Here is a 9974-nt window from a genome sequence, read left to right on the forward strand (position 1 = left end):
AATTTTTGCTTGAGACTGGAGATAAGATAATGGAAAAACTAAAGGGCTCCCCTCTTGCGGCAAAAACGGTTGGTAGATTACTGAGTAAAGACCTTAGTTTGCGTCACTGGAAAAGGGTCCTAAAAAGTAAAGGATGGGAGAAGCAGAACGATGACAATGCAATTATGCCTGCCTTGAAGCTTAGCTATGACTTTCTTCCTTTCCATCTGCAACAATGTTTTGCCTATTCTGGATTGTTTCCTGAAGATTACAATTTCAGAAGTGACGAGCTGATCAGTCTATGGATTGGACTAGATATTTTGAAACCCAATGGGCAAGACCAAATATTTGAAGACATAGGTCTGAGCAATTTAAATGAGTTAGTCATCCATGGATTTTTCAGAGAAGAGAAAACTTATTATGGTATGCGTTATGTTATGCATGACCTGCTGCATGATTTGGCATTGAAGGTTGCATCTCATGATTGTCTTAGTCTAAGTCTCCCTAGTGTTGGATCAGTAGAGATTCAGCCAACCACCCGTCACTTGTCTATAAGCACATATGGTTTAGGTAAATATGATGAAGTGTCTGGTAAAAACTTGAAGAGTGAATTGGAAGAACTAAAGACAAGATTTAAGGTTGAAGAATTGCAAGCATTGATGTTATTTGGAAAAATGGATGAAGGTTTTGTCAAGATATTTGGTGATTTTTGGGGGGGAAGTGAACACTCTTCGTGTTCTTCATTTGCCCAAAATTCTTTGTCCCGTGGAGTTCATGTTACATAACTTTTCGGGACTTCTCCACCTACGATACCTATGTCTAGGGACACATGACATCCAGATGCATTTACCACTTAGCATCTCTAAAATTTATCATTTAAGGATTCTAGATCTTAAATGGTGGAATGGCAGTCGTGATTTGCCTGATGACATGAGCAACCTTGCCAAATTGTGCCATTCTTATGTCCCAAATGATGATAAGCTTCATTCTGATATTTATAATGTGGGAAAGCTTAAACTCTTAGAAGAGTTAAAGGTATTTGAAGTCAATAAAAAATGTGAAGGGTTTGAACCAAAGCAACTAGAGCACTTGACCAAGCTAAGGGAGCTTGGCATCTACAACCTTGAGAAGATAGATACAACAGAAGAAGCAGCTCAAGCAAAACTGATGGAGAAAAATTACTTGAGGAGGTTAACATTGGACTGGGATAGTAAGCGATCTAGTGTTGATCCTGGTGTGGAAGCAGCGGTTCTTGAGAGCCTTCATCCACATGGAGATCTTCAGGTGTTGTGCATTAGAGGGCACGGAGGTCCTTCTTGTCCAACATGGCTGGGTGATGAGTTCGCTGCTGAAGGTCTACAAGCTCTTTATCTGTATGGTGTTTCTTGGGAAGTTTTTCCTTCTTTAGGGAAGGCGTGGGATCTTCGTGAATTAAGGTTTGAGCATATTGCCAGGCCGAAGGAGTTTACTATAGAGAAAAGCTTTTGCATGCTAATAAAGTTTGAACTCATTGGCCTAGGAAGTTTTGAAAAATGGATTTTCCCAGCTGAACAAGATTCTTCCCTGGATGGAGAGCGGTTGCCAATGGATGCTCATATGTTCCCTCTCTTGCAAGTGCTGATTATTAAAGAGTGCCCGAAATTCTTAGAGTTTCCAATTTCAAACTATATTCTTTATCCTAAACTACAGGAGCTCAAGATACAGGACTGTCCAGAATTCTTGTCTCCCATCTCCTGGACTGAAAGTCTGCGTAATGTCGAGTTAGCAAATGTGAAACTATTAAAGAGGTTTACATACTCAGGATCATCCGGTGGAGCAGAATTGAAAATTACCGGAGAGAGTGATCTGCTTAGCTTAGACCAAGTGTTACTTTCCAGTAAAGAAACAGGTATTGAGAAGCTGACACTGGACAAGTGCCCACCTCTGGAGTTGAAGCACCTTCTGATGCTAACCTCGCTGAGGACATTGATTGTAAAAGAATCAGTTGGTCTAGTTGGACCACTAGGAGGAGGTCAGAGTGATGTGGAATGGCAGCTCCCTGTTGAGTATATCAAGATCTACAAATTAAATGGTAATACTGGCGAGGAACTGACAGAGCTCCTCCCCCACCTCCCAAAGCTCTCCAAATTGGTAATATGGTGGTGTAAAAGCATAAAAAAGCTGGTAGTGGGGGTGGATGTGCAACAAACAACACAAGAAGCATCAGAGATGGGAGGAGGTGAAATAACAGCAGCAGCAGAGGAAGAGGATGATGGGGTGCTGCTCCTCCCAGCTCATCTCTGTGACTCACTACGGGAATTGTGGTTCAATTACTGCCCAGAGCTGGTCCTGGTTGACCCTCCAACTCTTGTTCCTGGTGGAGGATGGCTCCAAGCCTTGCGATCCCTCCAGAGATTAACAATACGGTGGTCCCCAAAGTTTCTATCCACCTTCTCCTTTTCCCGTCACCTTTTTCCTTCCTTCCTGCAGTTCCTGGAGCTTGTGGGTGTGCAAGGTATGGGAACACTGGAGCCCCTCTCAAACCTCTCCTCTCTTATCAGATTAGAATTGGGTAATTGTGGAGAGGATCTGAAATGTCAGGTCTTGTGGTCTCTCATTACCACCGGCGGCCAACTCAAGGAATTAGAAGTCAGGGGCAGCCATAGATTTTTTGCTGATTGGGATCCCAATCCCAGACGGGCTTTGGAGGATGCTGAGGGAGGTGAAGAGCAGCAGACACAGATTGTTTCATCCACACTGCATGAGCTCGGGACAGATGACATAGCAGGATTTCTTGCTGCACCCGTCTGTAGATTCCTCTCTTCCTCCCTCACCAAGCTGAAACTTCGAGGGAATTGGTGTGAAGGGATGGAGCGGTTCAGCAAGGAGCAAGAGGACGCCCTTCAACTCCTCTCCTCCCTCCAGGAACTTGACTTTTCATGTTTCAAGGACCTTCACCAACTCCCTGCAGGGATGAGCAACCTTACCAGCCTCAAGAAATTAACAATCTATGAATGTCCAGCCCTCTCATCATTGCCCAAGGATGGCCTCCCCAAATCACTGCAAGAGCTAAATGTCGGATTGTGCAGCAACCAGCAGATAAGACAGGAGTGCCGCGGATTAGAGGGAACCATCCCGAAAATCGTACTATAATGATCCAAGGTAACACAAACATACTTTATTGTGTTTTTCCACTTTGCCCTTTTGTTGCAATCTTGCTTAATAACAGTGTGTTTGTTCCCATCCACTGTGCAGGACAATGCCTTGTACATTCTTTCAGCCCTGTAGAGTCCAACTCTTTTCATGACATGAGGGTCTTGTGGCCGTCGTCTTCCTTCCTATACAAAATTCTGGTGAGTACATCTAAACTGAAACTTTACTCCTACTGTGCCATATTAATAATACCAACTTCCACTGCTATATTAGAAAGTACTCCCTCCATCCGGAAATACTTGTCATCAAAATGGATAAAAGAAGAAGTATCTAGACGTATTTTAGTTCTAGATACGTTCATTTTTATCCATTTTGATGACAAGTATTTTCGGACGGAGGGAGTATTTAAGATTTGTTTCTCAACGCCCCATGTCTTTCAAATAGTCGAGAAAACCAACGTAATTATCAGCCAATGCCTTTTTCAAGTCTCTCTTCTTTTCTGCTCAAGAGTAAATACCAATGAAACCTGTGATGACCATTTATTTGTTTTGCTTCATCTTATAGGTTTCTTCGTATTTTGCATTTAAATTTGGGTTATTTTCATTCATCAAGACGTGTTAGTCTACTTCCCTATCTTGGGTGTCACAGTCAAAATATCTATATGGCATTAGTATGGCATTAAGGTTATACATTTTTTCGCACTGATATTAAATGCAAGCTATCAAGCTACTGATATTAAGGTTATCAATTTTTCACACTGCTATGTTGCTATCAGTACCAGGTGTTCTTGTATTTCTAATTTCTGTTTGCTTGCTGTTCAGGTGTTGTTATGTTTGTTTGGTAAGCTTTGCAGCCACTTGTGTTTACATTTTGTCCAAAACTCATGATGACCTGATGGTGTACCTGGAACGTTCAGTTTTAAGGATCAAAAGACCATCACGGCATACTGATAAGGTTTTGCAGTTTTCCAATTTAGTCTACATTCTACTGAACGTGGTACCTTTACATTTTGCATAATTGTTGTCAATGAATTTTATGGGCAGCATACTGTAGCAGTTCAGGCGTGGAGTCTGAAGGTATAGTGCATAGCCGTGCTGAATCAGTGAATTTGTGCAGCGTTTTACAGTTGAGGTAATTCTGAAATTGTTGTTAGCGGTAGAGGTAATCATGTGCCGATCAAATCAGTGAATTTGTGCGACTTGCTAGTGCTGAATCAGTGAATTCACATTGCAGGGCAATCCTGGAATTGCGAAAAGCTCAACGAGGCATGATTGTATTTTCGCTCCCCAACCATTTTCTGAGCACCACTTTGTGCTATCTGTACTCCGAGTTCTATGATTTTTTTTTATCTTCCCATTACCGTCCAATACAAAGTAGTGAAAATTTGGTCTGATCAAGTGAACAGTGAATGAGGATGTCGATTATGCTGGGTATCTACTTGGTGCCCAACTGTTTACATGCGGTACTTGAGTAACCAGCGAGGTAACAGTAAGTGCCTCGCTCTGATCGTTCTTTTATCTACTTCAGTCAGACATGCATGTACTGTTGGTAGCTAATCTCAACTATGATGTTGCTTGGTTTTGCAGATCAATCTCCTCGGAAGCAACCAAATGAGTTGGGGAAAGGTGTGGTTGACTGAGGCAGTCTTGTAATACTGCAACAGCCACACAAGCATGGCACTGTTCGGTGGATGAGGTTTTAACTGTTCCTCGGATGCAGTGTACCTAAGATGGTCATCTTAAATGGATTTTGGTACACATTCATTATTATATGCACGCTACACGATGGTTAGTATTGTGCTCATTTGGTATGAGTGCATCGCAAAGTATTTTTACCATGCCAAGTACTTACACATTTCTTTTGCTGCTGCTTTGCCAACAGATATAACATGGAAATGAAAGGTACCTGCCCGGAATAAAACTGAATTCAAATGGCTGGTTGAATTTTGCTGGTGTGGGTAACTGGAGAAGGTTTTGTACTCACGGTTCTCGCCGAGAACTGCAACTCCAGCAGAACGTTTATTCATGCGAGGTAATAAGGCCACAGTGAAATGCGACTCTGCAAGAAGTACACTAGCTAGGCAGCTAGCTAACATGTTCTTATTAGCTTAACCGACTTGAAAACAAAACGTTTCAGAATTGGAGTGCTGCCAAGGACGGTGATCAGTTGAATTGCAAGTCTGCGGAATAGAAATGCTTGCTGGAGCCTTTCCTAGGCTAGGCTAGCAGAAGCGTGAACAATACATATCTTGCTGAAGAAATGCTTGCTGGAGCCTTTACTTGCATATCTAACCGAAGAAACCGACACCCAGCGGTTATCTTCATCAAATCTAACAGCAACTTACCGCTTTCCCCGGAGTTACACGACACACTGCCACACCCTTCATCGCGCATCCAACAGCTCTGAAGACTGGGGCTGTCGCTATTTTGGATTATGACCTTTACTGTCTCCTTGTTCACCAGCTTTACTTTAGCGTTGAAGTTACCTTTCACTGGTTGTAATGGGTAGAAATGCCCGGATCTACTGTATATGAGAGCCCTGGAGCTCATCTTCCTGTTACTTGGGGTAAACCCCTAGCCGCCGTGCCCTGGGTGGCGTAAACGTGCATCCTTAATTCGCTATATATTTCTCTCGCTGCCATCCTCTGAATTCACGTACTTGGTGTGATACGTGAGTGATTTAGTTTTCTGAGCTAGTTGGGTTGCCTGGCAAATGTCGATCATCGCCATAGAGGAGACGAGCACCATTCACTGCATTCTTCGCCATCAGCTGCATGATCTTGTGCTCCAGGTTGGGTAGCAGAAGTATCTGTCGGTTGCTTCTGTGAAGATGACCAAGGTGTATGGAGTGGGTGCAGCTGTTGAATACAAACTGAAGTTTCTGTTTTGAAGTGTACATTCCACTTCTTCTTCGGTACAACCCCCCAGAAACACATCAACGGACGAGATCTGTTCATACCCCTTCATAATAAAGGGTAGGATGGTCTTTCTAGAAAATACGTCGGAGATCTGGCCTGTTCTGAGTCCGCCTTGGGCCGGCCCATTAGTGATTGTGTACTGTCTCACGCACGGATCGAAAATCCAAAAAAAAAACAGTGCTAATATTACGCATCGAACACAAGAACTCCAGGGTCGTGAGATTGCTACTAGCCACCAGAACCATCACGAGTTGGTGACAATTGTGTGGCGCAGTAGTTTATCACCTAGAATTGACGTACTGTAGGTGTTTTTTTTATGAGGAATACTGTAGAAGATCAAAATTGGTATACAACCGGACCGGACATTCTAGCTAAAGCGTCTTTTATTGCTAAAAAAACTAATGTGTTTTTTCAACTTTTCGATTTATTAAAAAATATGAAATGTTTTTCAAAATTTGAACTTCTTTTGGAAACGTGATTTTTTTTCAAATTTCTGAACCTTTTTTTTTGAAAAATACTTTGATATTGTGAATATTTTCCAAATCTTGAGAACAGTTAGAATTGTAGACATTTTTATGAAACTGTAGATATTTTTCAAAAAGACGAATAATTTATCAAATTTGTCAACATTTTCTTGAAAACATGACAATTTTTCAATTTTCGAACATTTAAAAAAATGCAAACACTTTTTCAAATTGGCAAGCATTATTGGAAAACAAAAACACAAACATTTTTTCAAATTGGAAAAAAAAGTGTTCAAGTTAGTGCAATTCTCATACACACTTTGAAATTCCAAAGTTGTCGACAAATTTCTGGAAATTGTTAGGAAAAAAATAAAAATGTTTTATGTTGAGTGATAATGACGGGAATTACAAATACACTCATCTAACTGGTATATTTTAGGCTATGGATAAATGATCCCAGCGTCTTGTAGGAGCCTGGCATCGACATATGAGGCATCCATTTCAGGTTTGAACGACTTCCAATATCGTTTACATGTTGCGACACGTCCGACCATTTATTACCCTATTTTCACGGAGAAACCTCTAGAAAATGCAAAACTTCTCAAAAATCTAAACAACTTGGCATTGTGTCTTGATTGGTCATAAAAGTTGGTGGAAAATATTGGAGGTTATCTGACGGATGTCGAAAAAAAACAAGCTTTCAAACGGACCCTTCTAGCCTATCCGAACACCCTTCGTTGAACATAGTCTTTTTTGGACATCCTTAAAATGAATACCACTTTTGAAAGAAGGTAGGCATGCCCATGGTAGGCACATGCCTGGTTTGGATGATTTTCGACACCATATGCAAGTAGTGACACATCCGGTCATTTATCAACCTTCTTAACCAAGAAAACTTCGAAAAATGCAAAATTGGGCGAAACCCCAAATAATTTGGCATGGTGCCTTGAATTGGTCATACAAGGCCATGAGAAATGGGGCAATTTAAGGGATGTCGAGAAATGAGGTGCTCCCAAACATACCCTTCTGGCCTATCCGAATACTCTCCATTAAATATGGTATTTCTTCGGAGATCTTAGCACATGCCCCAACTTTTGCAAGCAAGTCGGCATGTCCATTTTAGGCATACATGCCTGGTTTGAACGACTTCCGACACCGTATGCACGTTTTGACATGTTTTGCCATTAATAGGACCTTTTCACTGAGAAACTCCAAAAAAAGACAAAACTTGGCAAAAACCCATACAATTTGGCATGGTCCCTTGAATACAAGGACATGAAAAAATGGGTTCATTTACAGGATGTCGAGAAATGAGTTGCTCCCAAACAGATCCTTCTGGCCTATTTGAACACTCTCCATTGAACATGATATTTCTTTGGAAATATCAGGACTGCCCCAACTTTTGCAAGCAAGTGGGCATGCCCATGTTAGGCATCCATGCCATGTTTGTGTTGGAAATATGCCCTAGAGGCAATAATAAATTAGTTATTATTATTATATTTCCTTGTTCATGATAACCGTTTATTATCCATGCTATAATTGTATTGATAGGAAACTCAGATACATGTGTGGATACATAGACAACACCACGTCCCTAGTAAGCCTCTAGTTGACTAGCTCGTTGATCAATAGATGGTTACGGTTTGCTGACCATGGACATTGGATGTCGTTGATAACGGGATCACATCATTAGGAGAATGATGTGATGGACAAGACCCAATCCTAAGCCTAGCACAAAAGATCGTGTAGTTCGTGTGCTAAAGCTTTTCTAATGTCAAGTATCATTTCCTTAGACCATGAGATTGTGCAACTCCTGGATACCATAGGAATGCTTTGGGTGTACCAAACGTCACAACGTAACTGGGTGGCTATAAAGGTGCACTACGGGTATCTCCGAAAGTGTCTGTTGGGTTGGCACGAATCGAGACTGAGATTTGTCACTCCGTGTGACAGAGAGGTATCTCTGGGCCCACTCGGTAGGACATCATCATAATATGCACAATGTGACCAAGGGGTTGATCACGGGATGATGTGTTACGGAACAAGTAAAGAGACTTGCCGGTAACGAGATTGAACAAGGTATCGGGATACCGACGATCGAATCTCGGGCAAGTACAATACCGCTAGACAAAGGGAATTGTATATGGGATTGATTGAGTCCTTGACATCGTGGTTCATCCGATGAGATCATCGTGGAACATGTGGGAGCCAACATGGGTATCCAGATCCCGTTGTTGGTTATTGACCGGAGAACGTCTCGGTCATGTCTACATGGTTCCTGAACCCGTAGGGTCTACACATTTAAGGTTCGATGACGCTAGGATTATAAGGAATAGATGTATGTGGTTATCGAATGTTGTTCGGAGTCCCGGATGACATTCCGGACATCACGAGGAGTTCCGGAATGGTCCGGAGGTAAAGATTTATATATGGAAAGTTGTTGTTCGGGTTCGGAAAGTTCGGGTTTTTCCGGTATTGTACCAGGAAGCTTCCAGAAGGTTCCGGAGGATTCCGGAGGTCCGGAAATTGTTCCACCACGTCCAATACAGCAGCATGGGCTGTAAGGGGGCGCCCTAGCCTTAATGGGTCAGGGGCACCAGCCCCCCCAAGGCCCATGCGCATGGGAGAGGGGAAACCCTAAGGGGGAGGGCCTCCACTTGACTTGGGAGGCACTCCTCCCCCCTTGGCCGCCGCCCCCAACCCTAGATGAGATCTAGGGGGGCCGGCCCCCTCTCCCCCCCCACCTATAATTAGTGGAGGGGTGGGAGGGCAGCCGCACCCCAAGTTCTGGCGCAGCCCTTCCTCTCTCCCAAGTCCTCCTCGTCTCCCGCGGTGCTTGGCGAATCCCTGCAGGATTGCCATGCTCCTCCATCACCACTATGCCGTTGTGCTGCTGTTGGATGGAGTCTTCCTTAACCTCTCCCTCTCTCCTTGCTGGATCAAGGCATGGGAGACGTCATCGGGCTGTACGTGTGTTGAACGCGGAGGTGCCGTCCGTTCGGCACTAGGATCTCCGGTGATTTGGATCACGACGAGTACGACTCCTTCAACCCTGTTCTCTTGAACGCTTCCGCTTAGCGATCTACAAGGGTATGTAGATGCACTCTCCTTCCCCTCGTTGTTAGATTACTCCATAGATTAATCTGTTGGGGAACGTTGCAGAAAATTAAAAATTTTCCTATGGTTTCACCAAGATCCATTTATGAGTTCATCTAAGCAACGAGTCAAGGGAGAGAGTTTGCATCTACATACCACTTGTAGATCACGAGCGGAAGCTTGCCAAGGGGATGGTGATGATGGAGTCGTACTCGAACGTGATTCGGATCACCGATGTCCTAGTGCTGAACGGACAGCACCTCCGCATTCAACACACGTACGGGACGGGAGACGTCTCCTCCGTCTTGATCCAGCAAGGAGGAAGGAGAGGTTGAGGAAGGCAGCTCCAACGGCAGCACGACGGCGTGGTGCAGTTGATGCGGCAG

General features: G+C 43.3%; 1 pseudogene; it reads left to right on the forward strand.

The window, feature by feature from the left end:
• The first annotated feature begins 5 nt into the window (after positions 1 to 5).
• LOC119345241 lies at positions 6 to 5732 on the forward strand (annotated as a pseudogene).
• The last annotated feature ends 4242 nt before the right edge of the window (positions 5733 to 9974 follow it).

This window comes from Triticum dicoccoides, unplaced genomic scaffold (assembly GCF_002162155.2).
Source record: "Triticum dicoccoides isolate Atlit2015 ecotype Zavitan unplaced genomic scaffold, WEW_v2.0 scaffold21853, whole genome shotgun sequence".
Classification (NCBI taxonomy): Eukaryota; Viridiplantae; Streptophyta; class Magnoliopsida; order Poales; family Poaceae; genus Triticum; species Triticum dicoccoides.